Source organism: Cynocephalus volans, chromosome 1 (genome assembly GCF_027409185.1).
Source record: "Cynocephalus volans isolate mCynVol1 chromosome 1, mCynVol1.pri, whole genome shotgun sequence".
Taxonomy (NCBI): domain Eukaryota; kingdom Metazoa; phylum Chordata; class Mammalia; order Dermoptera; family Cynocephalidae; genus Cynocephalus; species Cynocephalus volans.
This window is the reverse complement of record NC_084460.1, coordinates 37,935,193-37,952,526: the sequence shown is the minus strand read 5'-3', so window position 1 is coordinate 37,952,526 and position 17,334 is coordinate 37,935,193. Positions and strand designations below refer to the sequence as shown.

The following is a 17,334-nucleotide window of genomic DNA, read 5'->3' as shown; positions in this document are numbered from 1 at the left end:
CTTCTAATATACAAACATGGAATATTTCTTCATTTTTCAAGCCTTTTAAAATTTATCTCAGTGATGTTTGGTAATTTTCAGTTTAGAGGAATACATGTATAAATACCCATACACATGTACACATGCATGTTTATGTATATTCTTAGATATTTTCATATTTTGTTTATGCTTTTTAAAGCACTTATATGTTTATTTATGTATTTTATTATTGAGGTATAACATAATGCAGTAAAGGGCATAAACTGCACTAATCTTATGTGGATGGCTCAGTGACTTTTACATAATTATGTGTCCATATAATCATCATCCAAATCAAAGTATAAACATTTCTAATACCCTCGTTACTTCATGCCCCTTCCCAGTCAATTACTCCCTCCCCTAGAGGAAACCATTATTAAGGTGTCTATTCCCATTGATTGAGTAAATAACACCTTTTAAATTTTATTTTGTAATTGTTTATGGCAAGGCCGTAGATCTTAACATATGGAACTTTGCTAAATTCACTGTTAATTTTCATCATAATTTGAGATTTTGGGGGGAATTTTCTACATACACAATAATATAGCTTGTGAATAATAAAAGATTTATTACTTTTATTCAAATCTTTATAAATATATATATATATATTTTTTTTCTTTCCTTATTGTAATGGCTGGAACATCCCATAGAATTGGGAAAATCAGAGGAACGCATTCAGTATTTTAACATTGATTATGATGTTAAACTTCTGTTTTAGATACCATTTATCAGATTAAAGGGCTTTTCTTTTATTCCTAGTTTGCTAATAGTTTCATCATGAATGGATGTTACCTTTCATCAAATCTTTCTTTGTCATCTCTTGAGATGATTACATAACTTTTATCATTTAGTTTAATAAGATGATGAGTTATCCTGATTGATTTTTTAATATTAAACTAATCTTAAATAGTCCTGGAATAAACCTAACATGGTCATGATCTATTATTCATTTTACATATGGCTGGATTTGATTTTGTAATATGATGTGTAGGATTTTTTCTCTATGTTTATGGGAAATATTGGCCTGAAAGTTTCTTTTCTTGTGATATCCTTGTAAGGTCTTAGCATGACAGTTATCCTGGGCTTGTAAAATGACTTTGGAAATATTTCTTCTCTTTGTAGTCACTGAAAGAATATGTGTAGAGGTGGTATTTCATTAAACCTTTTATGTGTGTAAAAATTGAAACTTATTTTACCCTGTACCTTCAGGTAGAGTTTTGTTCCAGGAAGGCGTTCTAACTAAAAACAGTATTGCTTTGTATACCTCTTGGGAGTCACTATATATTTCTTTGAATTCCCTGTGCCTGCATTTGATAAGTACTTGAATATGATGTTAGAAGTATCTAGAGCAGTGACTGAAATGTCACAGACAATACATTTGTCCCTTTCTCACTATCTCCTCGTGTTCTCCCCAGCCTCAGAAGCACCTAGCTGCAGTGGTCTATAGTGGACCCCAGCTTGAAGCCATTAATCCTGTTCTCAGAGCTCAGTGTCCACCTGGCTGAGTCAGAATCATGGGCTCTGGGGACAGGGACAGTGGTCTATGGGACCTTGCAGGATTCTGTCTTTTCAAAGTTCTTTCCCCAGGAGCAGTTATTTAGGCTCTGCTAACTCTCTCTTCAAGCTGGATGTGGCAGAGCGCAGAAGCAGCCCTCGGGGAATGAAGGGGGATTTGGAAGAAGCTAATTTTTAGTTCCTTTACATAAAGGAGGCAGTCATCTCTTAAACTCTACCCACAAACTGAGTATGTTGTAGGGATAAGCCTCTTAATCCATCTGGACACCTCTTCCTGACACTTCAGAGCAGTCGATACTTCCAGTCACTTCTAGCCATTTCAGCAGCTTAGAGACTAATTATGCATCTCCCCCTTGCACTTAGGGATAGGCCAAAGAGAGAAATTTGCAAAATAACAATATCTCTAAAGCCCCATCCCCCTTCTGTGTAAGCCTTTCCTGCTGTGGCTGACAGTGGAGCAACTGATGAAGCCGGCTGGGCTCAGGTTGCCCTGAATTGCATGCTTCACCCCTCGCTCTCTGTCACCCCCTTTTCCTCTACTCTTGCTGTTCTTTGGACTTGTTCTGTTAAGATGGCTGGGCTGCCATGTTTTTCCCACAGTGCTTGTTGAGCATGAGTTACCAGTGCCAGCGGGAGTTTAGCAGCTTCCTCATGCATAAAGCCAAAATTGATTTTATCACATATGATACACGTGGAGATTGCAGGAAGCTTGAGAAGCTGGGCTGAATGGGTCACTAATGGAGAGGGCTGTGGGGTGAGGAGAAAGACCAGTGTAGGGGACCAAGGACAACAGGGGTGGAGAGAAAGGAATAATTTACTCTTATGATTTAAGAGTTTATATTTGATCTTCACAAGGACCCAGTGAGAGATGATCCATTACCCTGACTTTACACATAGGGAAACTGAGGCTCAAGGGTGTTATGTAACTTTCCCAAAGTCACACAATTAAGTGAAAGGGGTTATAAGTCAATTTCTGTGTGACCCAGTAATCTCGCACTTTCCAATACACAACACCACCCTTTGCAAGTGAAAGTGAATGAGAAAACGCAGAAGGATGAAGTGTTGGGTATTGGGCATAATATGGAGAAGCTTTATAGACCCCTGGGGTGCTGGGTGGGGAAACCAAGGTAGACAACCACTTAGATGGACTAGGCAAGTGCTATGGAGGTCAAGGACGGACCCCATGTCAATGTTCCTAGGGCTCACCCAGCGTGTTGAATCCTAGCCTGGTACTAATCCCATCTCCCTTGCCCCTTACATTCAATTAATGACCAAGTCCTGTTCATTCAGTCTCCAAAACCTGTGTCTAGTCTAGCCCCAGGTCCATTGTGTTGGCTGGTATTCCATTGTCTCTCCCATCAGTAATCGACATGACTTCCTCAGACCCATGTCCACCCTACACTCAGAAGAGTTGTCCCAAAAGAACATGTACCTTTGTCACTCCACTGCTTACAAAGCCTCAGGATGAAGGCCATTCTTGGTCTGGTCCCTGCTGACCTCTCTGATTGCCCTTTTGCTACCCACACCCCACCCCCGTCACCTGTGTTTCAGCAGGATGTGATTCCTGAATCATGCAGTCTTTCCTCGTCTCTGTAAAGGCTCCCTCCTCCTTCACCCTCCCCACAACCCATGCCTGTTAAACTCTTCTCTCCTTTTGAGACCTCATTCACGATTAGATTTCTCTAGGAAGCCCAACCCTTCTTGTATTAGTTTCCTATCACTGCTGTAACTAATTACCATGAACTTTGGTCTAAAACACCACCTGTTTATTTTCTAACAGTATTGGAGGTCAGAAGTGTAAAATGGATCAACAGGGCTGTGTTCCTTTGACTCTAGAGGAGAATTCATTCCCTTGCCTTTTCTAGTTTCTAGAGGTCACCAGCTTTCCCTGCCTAGTGTTCCCTTTCTCCATTCTCAAAGCCAGAGGGTAGCGTCTTTCCATCTTTCTAACTCTCCTGCCTCCCTCCTTCACTTATAAGGACCCTTGTGATTACATCAGGCTCAACTGCATAATACAGGATACTCTTTCCACTCAAGACCCTTAACTTAATTACACCATCAAAGTCCCTTTTGCTGCACAAATTCTGAGTATTAGGACTTGGACATCTTTCGAGGTCATTATTCTGTGTGCCACATTCCTCTATGAGTCCACAGGACCCTGGGCTGGCCACTGTCCTCCCAGCCTTTATCACTTTCTTCTGCAGCTCACCGATGTCTGCACCTGTTTCCCTCCCTTGTCTCTTAGGTTCTTCCAGAGCAGAGACAGATGTTTGTTTTGATTTGCTACCCTCAGAACATGGCAGAGTGAGCCCTGAGCACTTGTTTGTTGAACAAAAGACCTTCTCTCCTTGGATCTCATCTACCTGCCTCACTCTGTGGGAGACTGTGGTATTGAGAGCCCTGGGTGGTGCATCAGTTAAAGTCATAGCCTCTAGAGCCAGACAGCCTGGGTATCCCAGCTCCACTGCACACTGCCTGCTTGACCTTGGGAAAGTTACTTAACTTCTGTGCCTTAGTTTCCTCATGTGAAAAATGCAGATAATTATAATATCTACCTGTATCAATCAGGGTCCAGGAAACCCTAAACCACACCAGGTATCTCAAACAGAGGGTTTTTATCAAAGGGAATTTTTTGTACAAGTGATGGAAGACTGCTAGAGCAAAAGTGGGGTGCTAAAGTAGCCAAGAATTGCAGGAAGCAGCTACCACACCCGGGTCTGGGGTAGCAAAGGGGAATAGGTGGGGTTATTGGACCTAGAAGACTAGAGGAGGAGCCCTGCAGGGCTGATGCTGAGACCTCTGAAGAGCGAGACTCCACAGATGGTGCTGGAGCTATAGGGGGTGCAGCCTAGCTTCTGCTAGTACCTCCAAGGAGATGCTGCACTTTGGGTACTGTGAGTGCCAGAAGAAATTAAAGCCTGGAGTGCAGCTATCTCTGCTGCTGGAGTGATGCTGAAAGGACCTTGAAACAGGAAGAGAGCATCTTCCAGCTCTCTTCCCTCTTCCAGCTCTCTGGGCTCCATCTAGAGCCTCCCATCAGTAGGAGCGAACTAAAGCCAGTGAACAAGGGAGTCCAGAAGTGTAGTTCACAAAGTTCCTGCCCCAGAATCACAGAACCAATTATAACAGGTTGGGCTTGAAGCTAAAAGACCAGAGGTGAATAGCTAGCACACTTCTTTAGTTTTGTCATCTGTAAAATATATACTATAATAGTACTTACCTTATGGTGTGATATGTGGAATAAATGAGTTCGTATATGTAAATCCTGGGATAGAGCCACGTACACAGTTAGCACTGAGTGAGTGTTATTTATCTTTAACCCAAGGTAGTAATAATAGCTCTTACAAACACGTGGGTGTACAGACTTGGATGTCTCTGGAACTCAGAGAGCCAAGCTGGCTAAGGCATGAGTTCCTTCCACCCAATTCTTAACAGCAGGGCTGCTGGGTAAAGGTGGGGTCAGAGGAGGTGAAGGGTTCCTGTTTGTAGACCTGTGCAGCTTAGGGACCAGATGCTTCTGCAATGTGGCTTCTGATTTCAGAGCTTCAGAATCCTGGTTCTCCTAGCCCCCTCTCTGGGAGAGACAGACTCTTGATTCATGCTTTCTGGGGACTCCTGATTGGCAAGCAAGGAGAGAAAGGCACTTCTGGAATGATTACTCTTCTCTTAATTTTGGAAAGTGGCCCAGCAAAGAGTAATCTTGAAAATGTCGAGGTGCTGGGAGAGAAAGAGGAGCCAGGGGCAGACAGTGTTGCAGATCATAAAATCTTGTCTGGTACTAAGTCATTATTGAATTATGCATATCTAAATGACTTCACTGGTTGCAACATGACTGTGTTAAGTTGAATGAGCCTAAGCTCTTAAATTTATTTGCTTGTGGAAGTTTTGGTAGGAGTACACACATACATTATTATGGACTTTCTTAATCCTGACACAGGAATGCATTTAATGGAATCTTTGTGTCTCTCTATGGGGGCACAAAATGGGGATACCAGCTAAGATTCCCACCAACTGCTGAATAGCTCACTGGTGGCTGATTGAGAATATGATGATAACAGCAGCTAACAACGTTTACTTGTTATGTGAAGGGACTGTTCTAAGAGTACTGGATATAATAATTTATTTAATCCTCATGGCAGTTCCCACGAGGGAGGTATTTTTGTTATCCCTGTTTTACGGATGAGCAATTTGAGACACAGAGAAGTTAAGTTGCTTGCCCTGGTTTACATAATATCTTGGATTTCCCCAGAAACAGACCATGAGACAAGGACTTGCAAGTTGTTTATCTGGAAGTTGAAGGAAACACTGGTAAAAAAGAAGAGGAAGTAGAACAGAGAAGGATGGAAGGCTTCTAGAGTACATTAATGGGTTGGTAGCCCTGCGGGGTATCTGATGCTCAATCCCTCTACCAGTCCATTTCTATTGCTTATGACAAAATATCTGGAACTGGGTACTTTGTAAGAAAATGAAATTTGTTGCTTACAGTTTCAGAGGCTGGGAAGTCCAAAGTCCAGGGAACACATCTGGTGAGGATCTTCTTTGGTGGTAGCTTTACAGTAATACAGGGGTCTCATGTGGCAGAAAATGGCAGTGCACAGAGAGATACTCTCATGTGCTGTCCTTTTAAAGCCTTCAGAACCACACACATGACCACGATTTTTAAACAATTCTTTAGGGCATGATCCTCAGAATTTAATCACCTCTTCAAAGTCCCACCTTTCAATTACCATAACAGGATTTGCCACCCTCTTAACACTGTCACAGTGGGGACCAAGGTTCCAATACATTAAACTTTGGGGAGACACAATTCAATCCACTGCCACCCCACCAAAGGCCATCTAAAAGACAGTAAAATTACCCCATTGTCTCACCGTGGAAACTAGGGTGTTTATCCACTGACTCCCATCCCTCATTGGGTAAGGTTGTTCCTGAGAATGGTAATACCTTGGCATGTCCAGTCTGTCCTGCAGTGAGGCCATCACACTCCTGCAGCAATAGAAAGCCATCAGACAGGGAGATACAGGTGCTGGAGGTAGAAGTCATCAGTGCATAGATGTATATCCACTAAAACTGTGAGTAACCTCTAGGAAGGTCAAGGGAATACTGGCTGGGTGCCACCAGCATCTACTACTTATGTCTAAATATAGAAGATCTGAGATTAAAACTTAGGCAGTCTGATTCCAGAATTCCAGCTTTAACTGCTACTTTGTATAAGAGAGAGATTAAAATATGGTGAGTATAGTAGAGTATATATAGTTCTATTCCTAAGAACTGGTAATATTTATGCCAGAAAAGAGAAGAGTAAAGGTCTATGGACCCTGACCTCAGTTACATGAGGACTGCCACATTGGAGAGGGGGAAAGTTCTGGAGTGCATATAGTAGGCCTTGTGCTAAGTCCTGGGGACACAGGCAAAAATGATTTGGTCCATGACCTTGAACATCTCACAGCCTGGTGAGACAGATCCACCATCAAGTAGTCTACAGAAAGTATGAAAGTTCTGTGATGAGCTTGTGCTCAGGGAACACTGAAGAGCGTCCTGTCCACCACGGAGGCATCTGCTGCTACTCTGTCTGGGTCGCCTTCACCAGGCTTGTGCACCATCCTCTAGTTGCCATGAGTGTCGGCTGCTTAAGTGTGTAGTTGCCTCTTGCATTGGGCTGAATAGCGTTCCCCCAAATTCTGTTCTTCCTGGGACCTCAGAATGTGACCTTATTTGGAAATAGGGTCCTTGTAGATGTAATTGATTAAGTTAAAATGAGGTCGTATTGGAGTATGGTGGGCCTTTATCCAATATGAGTGGAGTCCTTATAAGAAGAGGGAAATTTGGGCACAGAGCATGGACACACGGGGAGAACACCATGTGAAGATGGGAAGAGATTGGAGTGATACATCTGTAGGCCACGGGAGATCAAGGACTGCTGCTGATGAACACCAGAAATTAGAAGAGATAAGAAAGGATTCTTCCTGCTGACATCTCGATTTCAACCTTCTAACCTCTAGGACTGTAAGACAATCAATTTCTGTTGCTTTTAGCTACCAAGTTAGTGGTACCCTATTACAGAAATCCTAGGAAACTAATACACCCCTCTCAGGGATAACCGCCCTTGGCCACATGGAGCTTCCTGGCTGGCAGTGATGCCTGCTCCCCAGAGCAGCCTATCATTGACACAGGGGTATGGAAAGCTGGCTTACTTGCCTTAGCGAGAGACTAATACTGTGGTACATTTGTGTTCCAGAGCTCCCATGCGGTTATGCTGAACCTAGTCTGCAGTTAAAAGCACATCCTTGTTTGGATTCTTGCCTATTCTATCTCCTTCTGAGAACTGTCCTCCAGTCAATCACTGGCACAAAATCCTTGTCTCAGGCTCTGCTTCTTGGGACCCTGGGCTAAGACACCCACAGAGCACAGGGAACACAACTTTGAGGTTAAAGTATCCAGGGGGTATCCCAGAGGAGAGCTAAATCATGAAAAACAAAAAAAGATGAGTCAGTGGAGAAAGGGAAGAGTGATCTGACAGAGAGAACAGCACAAGCAAAGACATCTGCTGTTTCTGAGTCATGTGTGTGTAAAGTTGTGAGGGTGAGGGGAGCTTAGTGGCCAGCAAATCTGGCGAGGTAAAGAGAGGGCTGCTCTGGGAGGCCTGGTATGTACATTCTCATTATTTAAACTCTTCATCAGTTGTGTGGGCAACAGAGAATGCACTCTTTATGCCAGGAGATCCACAAGCTCAACCATAGCCACCTGTCAGGGACAACTGCATCAGGCAAGTAAGGCTCAGTGAATTCCCACGCCTTCCACATCTATGATTCTATGACTGTTGACTATGGTTACTCCTACCTGGCTAACAGGTGCTGGATAATTACCCGATATGGCTTCTCCTTTTCATCAACTTCTGTGACCTTGGGCAAGTCACCTAATCTTCCTCAACGACGGGAATCCTATTAGCAGGAGATGGTATAGTGCAGTGATTATGAGTATTGCTCTATAATCTCTCTAAATTTTAATCCTGGCTTCTTCTCTTATTTGCTTCATAATTGTGAGCTATTAACCTCTTTAAGCCTCAATTATTGTTTATTTATAAAATTGGATTGACAACAATACCTGCTTGGAAGCATTTGTAAAGACAAAGTGAGATAATGCAGGAAAATTCCTAAGTACAGTGCCTGGCACACAGCAGATCCTTAGCAAGCACATGCATTCCCTTGTCTTCTCAGACCATGGAGCTGAAATAAAAGTGCACTTTTTTTATTTACATTTAACACAGCACAGAGAGGGAGAGTGCAGTGCTGAGAGAGTGTGGACTTTGAGAAGACTTGGTTTAAATATTAGTTTTACTAATTACCTTTGTGAGATGAGGCAGGTCACATAAAGGCATCTGAACCTTGATGTCCTCATCCATAAAATGGGGGTAATATTGTCTACTTTGTGGGGTCACTGTTGGGAGAAAAATGAGAAAACAGGTAACGCACTATGAACTATTAGTTGCTATGATTAGAGGACCATTTGGAAGTCAGCTCTCAAGTATGGTGGAGGCCTTTGAGCAGTACCAGAAGTGGCCAGGATTTCTCCCTGTCAGTGAGGTATTTGTGGGGAACTGGCTGGGTGAGTGGTTGCAGCTATGGTTCTTGGTTCCTGGTACCTGGTACCTGGGCAAACAGGTGGGGGGATTGGCTGTTAAACACTCACAGTGATTGAGAGCATAGAACCCTGACACCCAGACATAAAAGTTTGAAATATAGTCACGTGCCGCATTAACGATGTTTCGGTCAATGATGAACTGCATATATGATGGTGGTCTCATAAGATTATAGGTGCGCAGTTAGCTATAACATTCAGGTTTGTATAAGTAATTTCTATGATACTCACACAATGACGAAATCACCTGACAATGCAGTTCTCAGAACATATCCCCATCTTTAGGTATCCCATGACTGTATAAGAAAACCTTACTTATTTAAAATACTTATCTTTATAATAAACAACCAATGCAAGTTTATTAGACATTTGTAGGAAAAGGAAAAAGAAAAGAAAACAGTACCCATATCCTCACAACCCTAAGGAAAACATCACCGTTTTGTTATATTTACATCTAGATGTTTTAATGGACTTTGGTAGGTGAGATGTGGTTTGTCTGTTTGGATTTAGTTAAATTGGACTTCTGTACCTATGGAGAGTTTGTCTAAAAGACTTTTCTAGAGGAATGTATGGTGTCCACTTTCAGGATTATTGCCAAGGCTGGGTTAACCGTTCCTAATAAAATTGCTTGTTTACACGCATTAGCTCAATGCTGTCTGGAAGGAAGGCATGATGTTCTGCCTCTTCTTACAGTTCAGGCTGTGTGTCCTGTTCAGTGTGGCATAAAGTCCTGCTTCTCTTCTAGACTCTCATCTGAGAAAGTAGAGTCTTTCAGAAGCTAACCATCCATAGGACTACTACTTCTTATATCCCAATTCCCCATCCTAGAGGTCATGATTTTGATTCATCCCAAGGTTGATTGGGGTATATCTTCAAGTAATTCTTCTCCAAGGAAGGACAAGTAGGTAGCATTTTTTCTGCATTCTTCAGAATCTGACAGTGTCTGTCTATTGGCTCCGCAAATGTACCACAACTTATCTGGCTATTAAGTTCTTGGGACATGAAACATCGTTCTTAAAATCTTGAGTGTGTGTTATATGATTATCTTTATAATAATGGTTGGGAATGCAGAACCCCAGACAGGTTATCTTGGTGCCAGCTCTGGCTCTTTGAATGACTAATTGTTTGACATTGGTCAAGTTACTTATTCTGCATCTCTTTCTTTTTAGAAAAATGTGAATCATAATAGTATCTATCTGCCCATAGAGTTGCTGTGAGGATTAGATGAGTTAATATTTTAAAGCTCTAAGAACAATGACAGGTGCCTTAAACTGTGAAGAGCATGTTAGCTGTCTCTGCTGTCATTTGTGATTATTATTACTATTATCATCATTTTCATCATTATATTCCAGTGTTTGAAATTGAAATGATGAAGACTGAGAACTGATTTTTTAAGTCTTTTTTGTTTTGCTTGTTTTGTGGATATCTTTTTTTTTTTTTCTAGTTGCTTGTGGAAATTTTTCTTCAGTCTTGTATTTCAAAAATATTGCCAGTATGTGCTTTAGCTTGAATCCCATCATTGATTTTGCCTGGAACTCATTGTGCTCTTTGTAGTCTGCAGACTCAGGCCTTTACTTCAGAGAAGTTTTCTCTACCCCCATCTTTGATTACTGCTTTGTACACGTTGTTGGATGTCTTCTCCCCAAATACTTCTTATTCTTAGCTTGAATGTTCATTCACTTTTCGTGATAATGTTCTCCTTCTTGCTCTTTGTCATCTCTTTGTTGATGCACCTGATCTCTTATTTTGGGAGAACTTATCAAATATTTTCTCTATCCATTTAAATAAGACATCAAATATTTATTGACCACTGACAGTGTGTTAGAGCACAAAGACTAGTTCTTGATGGCATCTACAGGTGGATCAGATGCTATATCTGCTTAGGTTGTACCAAGGACCTCATGGACCCAAGCCAGGGAAAAATGAGAAGACAGGGCTACTGCTGACAGCTCACAGTTAGGGTAAAGTCAATGAATGCACATAGAATCCCTATGGTCCTAAGTAGAAAATTTAGAGACTTTTATCATTTGAACTATAAAACAGTCTCCCATTCTCAAGATGAGAAAAATAGAGAACCACAAAGATTGAGTGCCCTGTCCAGGATCACATATCTCGCTGGTGGTGAAGCCAAGGTGAAGAAAGACTCAAGCTAGTTTCCCTTCTCTTTTTTGATCCTCCATTCCTTATTTCATGAAACCAGTGTTGCATGCAAGTCAGTAGAATATCCAGTCAGCATGATGCTTTTGAATATTCACGCTGTGCCTAGCCCCGTGGTCCACAAAACTAAGTCATGAAGCAGGTTTGAAAATAAAAATAGGCATGGTTTAGTTAAAAGTAGAAGGCAAGATGTTCCACTTGGGAGAAATGGCAGGTGCAAAAGCATGGAAGAAAGAAGGATAAAACAGTGTGTCTGTCTGTGTATGAATGTTCTGCATGTTGGTGGGTGGGGTGGGGTGGGGGTGTTACCGAGGACCCTTATGGGTCCGTAAACAGAAATGCAATGAGAAAGATGATCAGATAGGGTGAGGAGGGAGGTGGAAAGTGTTGGAGGCCAGGTTACGCTCATCTTAACCATATCAAGGCTCACTCACATCTTAGTAACATTCAGTTTCTCTCAAAAAGTTTGATTTCTGTCTGGAGCAGATGTACGGTATGCACACGGCTTGATCTCCAGCTATTTGAAGCACTTTTGCTCTCTGTAGGAGTTTCTGGGTAGTCAAACTGATATGAATGCTCACAGCAGGGAAAAGAAAGACAAAATTGGTCTGGAGATTGCTGCCTGAGGATGAGGCGGAATTATTAAAGTGTCACCTCACCATCTACATATTGAAGGAGAGCTTTAGCAGCTCAAGGACAGATACTGCCCATGCCTCACAGGGTCTTTGTCCTCATGATACTTTGATAACTGGCTAGAAGGCACCAGCACCATCTCCCAACACAGGTCTCAACTCCCTGAAGACGAGACTGTCTCTCTCTTGACTTGGTTCCAAACTTTGTGAGCAGAATGTGCTGTCAGATGTCAAACACTTACTCCTAGCTTTGTACAGGGATGGTATGGAGTCTGGTAAAGAGAGGGGGTTGGTTGTGTAATATGTGAAAAGGCTCACGGCTGAGAACTGGGGTGTGCCTGAACAACCTCTGTTTAGGAAAACTACTAGGAATTCAAGCATCTGATGGTGTTGGTAGAATTGTTTGGAAGGAAATGGTATAGGATTAAAGGCTCATTCTCTCTAAATTTTCTGGGGTTTGTTTCCAAATAAAATTAATGGCATTCTTCTCACCTGCTGGGACACTGATAAGCCATATTTTTGTTTCTTTGTTTTCCTTAATTTTTTTAGGTATCATTTGCATACAGCAACATACCTATATTTTAGTCACACAGTTTTGATGAGTCTTACACAACCTTAGTCAAGATAGAGAAATATTTATAACCCCCCAATTTTGTCTTATGCCCCTTTCTTGGCAATCACCTCACTTATGGTAACACTTTTCTTATTTCTATTACTTAATCGCCCAAATCAATACGTAGAACATTCCAACACCCCAGAAATTTCCCTCGTGCCTCATTCCAGTCAGAACCTGTGCCCAGTCAGTATAGGTAACTATACTTCTGGCTTTTATCAGCATAGATCAGTTCTGCTTTCTTGAACCTTTCATGTAAATAGAATCATCATGCATTTTTCTTTTTTTCTTCTTTTGCACAACATAATTTTTCTTGCTATTAGTTTATGTTGTGTGTATTGGTAATTTGTTCCCTTTTTCTCACTGAGTAATATTCCACTGTATGCATGTGCATCATTTTGTTGATCCATAAGTGCCCACCTAAACCCAGCTCCTGAGGCCTCTCCACTGTCTTCAATGGCTTTGCAGTCAGCATCTTTCTCTCCTTACTCCTTTGTCTCAGTCCTTGAATAAAGGCTAGAATGTGAACTCCCTACAGCCAGGATTGTGTTCGTGCCTAGGAATGTGTGTGACATGTAGCAGGTACTTAATGTTTGTAGAGTGAGTGAAGGAATAAATGTTCAGAGCACATAGTTTTAATTGTTTACCAGGACATTTTGTTTACTCATAGACAACATGGATATCTGGTCCCAGTAGACCACTTCCCTAACCTCTATCTGCAAGAACTTCCCCAACCTCTAGACAGGATGAGATCTCTTCACAGCTACATGACTGCCTCTGCCCCGCCCCCACATCATGACCTTATTACACCTTGTCATTGCTGTTTTACTTGACTGCCTTACCCTGATTCCATGGGCACAGAGTCTGTTTCCCTTCACAATTAAATTCCACGCATCCAGTGCTCTTTCGGGCACATGAAATGCATACTCGTTGGGGTTTCTTTCACAGAGATTTTCTCTCCGCCAGGTTGTTCATCTCAAGACCCCAGCAGTTAGTGAAAGCCATTCATAAAAAGAAAGATGGGCTTGAAAACATGGCCTCTGTGAGCCTATATAAGTTCCTGTATAGGATATAGCATTTCATGCGTTGGGTCATGTCTTTGTCTTTCAAACATTTTAGCCCAAACATTAAATCTATGAATACATCAGGTGGGTCATAGTCATGGTAAACTAGACGTTTTCTTGGCATTTTACTGTGGAAATCTTAGCATTTTTTTTTTCATCCAAAAATTTGAGAACCTAGGAGCCCAGAAGTACTAAATCTGTGACTCTTACTTGAAGATTAATTCCATTACATGACCGTACTCCCAGCCTCTAGCCCATGAAACAAAGAGTAGCTTTAGAGTGTCAAAGAAGTGTAGGATATTATAAGCATGTGATATATGTCAGTAGAATGTCTGTGCATTTTCTTTATTCTCAGGGATTCATGCATGGGTTTCAGAAGGGTTTATGATTTCCTAAAATGGTGTGCAAAACTCTAGAAAATATGCTTATATGCATTTTTCTGGGAAGAGAGTCTGGAAATTTCTCACTAGATTTTTCAGAGCTTATACTCCCAACAGTTAAAAACTACTTGTATAGACTAACCCTTCTGGTTAGTCACATAAACATCTCAAGTACAAAAGGAGAAAGGGAGAGGCAGGACTGGCACCTGGCCCTGAGTTCTAATACCCCACCCCGCCTTCTAGATTAACAGGTGATGATCCCTTCCTGGACCTTGGTCACCATCTTCATGACTACATGTTTGGATTGGATGACCCCATACATTTCTTGCACTGTCTTGGAGAGTTCATCTCAGATATACAGGAGAACTGATATAAATAAATATGGTTTTTCTATACATTCCAAAAAAAACCAAAAAACTTTTTTCTGTGTCCTGTACATCACGCCTGCTTCTCTCTCTTTGAGTCGCTGGTACATGTGCCTTCTAAAGAATGCCAATTATAAGTAAATGGATCACTAAAACAAAACAAAAACACAACAGTAATCTTATGTGTTCTCGGTGCCAGATATTGGAAACACTATGCTGAACCTAGGTGATCTATTCTTGAGGGGATGTAGGAAGAGTCAACCCCAATGGCTAGTCTGCACATGAACATGGGGACTTGTGAGTCATTTGAGATGTGGACATTTATATACTCTAGGGGATGGTTGTTACTATTCTTGCACATAACATTAGAAATACATGAAAAGAGACTAAACATTTAGAAAGATTAATATATTATTTTCTTTATGGTGGTCAAAAACTGAAAACTGCTTAATGCCTGAAATAGCAGAGCAGAAAAACATGGTGAAAAGTTAATGAAAGAGAGCTTAATGTGGCCACTTGCTCAGCCCCTAAAGTATTGAAGTCTGCTGTTCTTAATTCTGTCCAGGGCCAGTCTGTGAATAATTATATGAAGGAATTGGACAGAATCATCACAGAGCTACAAAATATCACCCTGGGGGCCTCATTGGGGACTGATGGGAACTCTGGAGAGATGATAATGGTGATCAAAAGATCTATATATTCAGAATGCACAAAGGATGAGCCCAGAAATTATCTGCCTGCCAACTTACCTTCTCTACCTGGAACAGATTATCCAAAAATCAATTTGCAAACACCTTTGAGATAACAAAGTCTTGAGTAATAACCTCCATGGCTTTGTAAACAAAAGCATCTAGCTTGACTAATCTGCTTAATTTCCTTCTCTGACCAAATGGAAGACTATGATAGAGGCAATCTGAATTTGTCCCTTGAGATTTGCTTCAAGTCACACTGAGAAAATAATGTCCATCCCTGTTTCATAGCAATTATTCTGTTTCTGGAGAGTCTTTGGTGCTAGGTAATTAATTAGAAGGAAAACACTGAATGAGTCTCTATCCTTGAAGCCTTCACCTGAGTTCCAAACTAAAACTCGTACTTGTCTTTATCCGTAGGAATAACCCAGAGGCCCTCCAAAGGCAATGTTCTCGAACAGATCTACATTGTACTCCACCCCCAAATGCCTCGCCGCTTCCATTTCCTTGGTCTACTCTAAGAATATTAACTCGTTCATACCCCTTGACAGATAATCCCACTCCTGGCAGTTGGTCCTAAGAAAATATGAGACAAGAAGGACCAAGGTCATTTGCACAGAGGTATTCATTGCAGCATTATTTATTATAGCACAACTTGGAACAACTCATGTGTCCAACAATTGGAGAGTAGTTAGTATGACGAGCTGATGAATTGTTTTGTAGCTATTAAAGACAGTGATGGTAAAGCCCATGCAATATATGAACAAAGTCCTTAAAATATAGTAAGTGAGGGAAGAAAGACAAATCTACATTGGGTCCGTGTGTTATTGTAACTACATGAAAAGGTGTAAGTATATGAACAAGAATTGGTATGGAACCAGGATAAAGGAAAATGGTTGTTACACTGGGTGGTAGAAAAGGGGATTTATTTTCTCTTTTTTCTCATTTTTTGTTGTTGTTCCACTGTGAATTTTGCTGCAAAGAAAAATAACAAACATATCTGGTTTGATTTTTAAATTTTTATTATTTATTTATTAATTTATTTTGACAGGTTTTTTATTGAAAGATAATTGATTATATATATTTGTGGGGTACAGAATTGAATATTAGTACATGTGTATAACATGTGGTGATCAAATCAGGATAATTAGTATACTCTTGTTTACAAAATGTAATCAATTTTTGTGACCCTTAACTAGTTTCTTGCCAAAATCCTTCCCTCTCCCCATTTCCCACCCGTAATAACCACAGTTCTGTTTCCTCTCTTTTTTTTTTTTGAAAGTTTAATATATTTTCCTTCCTTCCTTCCTTCCTTCCTTCCTTCCTTTTATTTTCTTCTCCCACTTATGAGTGAGAACATGTGGTATTTCTCTTTCTGTGCCTGGCTTATTTCACTTAACTTTATTTTCTCTAAGTTCATCCATGTTGCTGTGAATGGCAGAATTTCATTCCTTTTCATGGCAGAGTAGCATTCCATTGAGCATATATACCACATTTTCCCCATCCAGTCATCTGTCAATGGACATTTAGGTTGATTCTAGCCATTGTAAACAGAGCTGCAACAAACATGGGAGTGGAGGTATCCCTTCGACATGATGATTTCCATTCCTCTGGAGTGGGATTGCCGGGTCAAATGGTAGATCAGATCTATCTGTAGTTGTTTGAGAAAACTCCATACCATTTTCCATAGTGGTTGTACTAATTTACAGTTCCACCAACAGTGTGGGGGTGTTCCCCTTTCTCCACATCCTTGCCAGCTTTTACCATTCTGTCTTTCCGACAATAGCCACAGTCTGATTTTTTAAAAAAGGTGGGTAGGAAGAGGAAAGTAGCCTTCCCAGTGGACAGCTGGTCTGGCAGGCGTGCAGAGGGAGGTTTCATCCTACTTGACTTCTCATGACCTTGAATAGTTGACCTGATCTCTTGGGGGGGGGGTCTCAATTTTTTTATCCATCCAAATGGATATAATAATGTTATCTCAAGAATTACATGAAATAATGCATATGAGATTTGCTGGTACATAAGAAGTACAGAGTAAGTGCTAATTTTTGCAGCTTTGCCAATGAGCTAGGGATTGCCAGCAAGAGGCCGCCATAAATGCCTACTGAAATTCCAGTCTATTTAGCCGACTGTGTAGAACTTACTGGAAGAGAAGTGGCAACATGGAAAAGATTCTGTGTAACTTGGCATGACTTTTCCTTTTGACTCTTGACTCCTGCTGGGTCCACTGTGGCCAGGGATGACTCTGTGTGCTAAAGGAACC

General features: G+C 41.2%; 1 protein-coding gene across 1 annotated transcript in view; it reads left to right on the top strand.

Annotated features, from left to right (window-relative positions):
* PTPRT (protein tyrosine phosphatase receptor type T) overlaps window positions 1-17,334 on the top strand; it is a 783,412-nt gene that overhangs the window by 192,070 nt on the left and 574,008 nt on the right. The gene's annotated exons all lie outside the window — the stretch shown is intronic.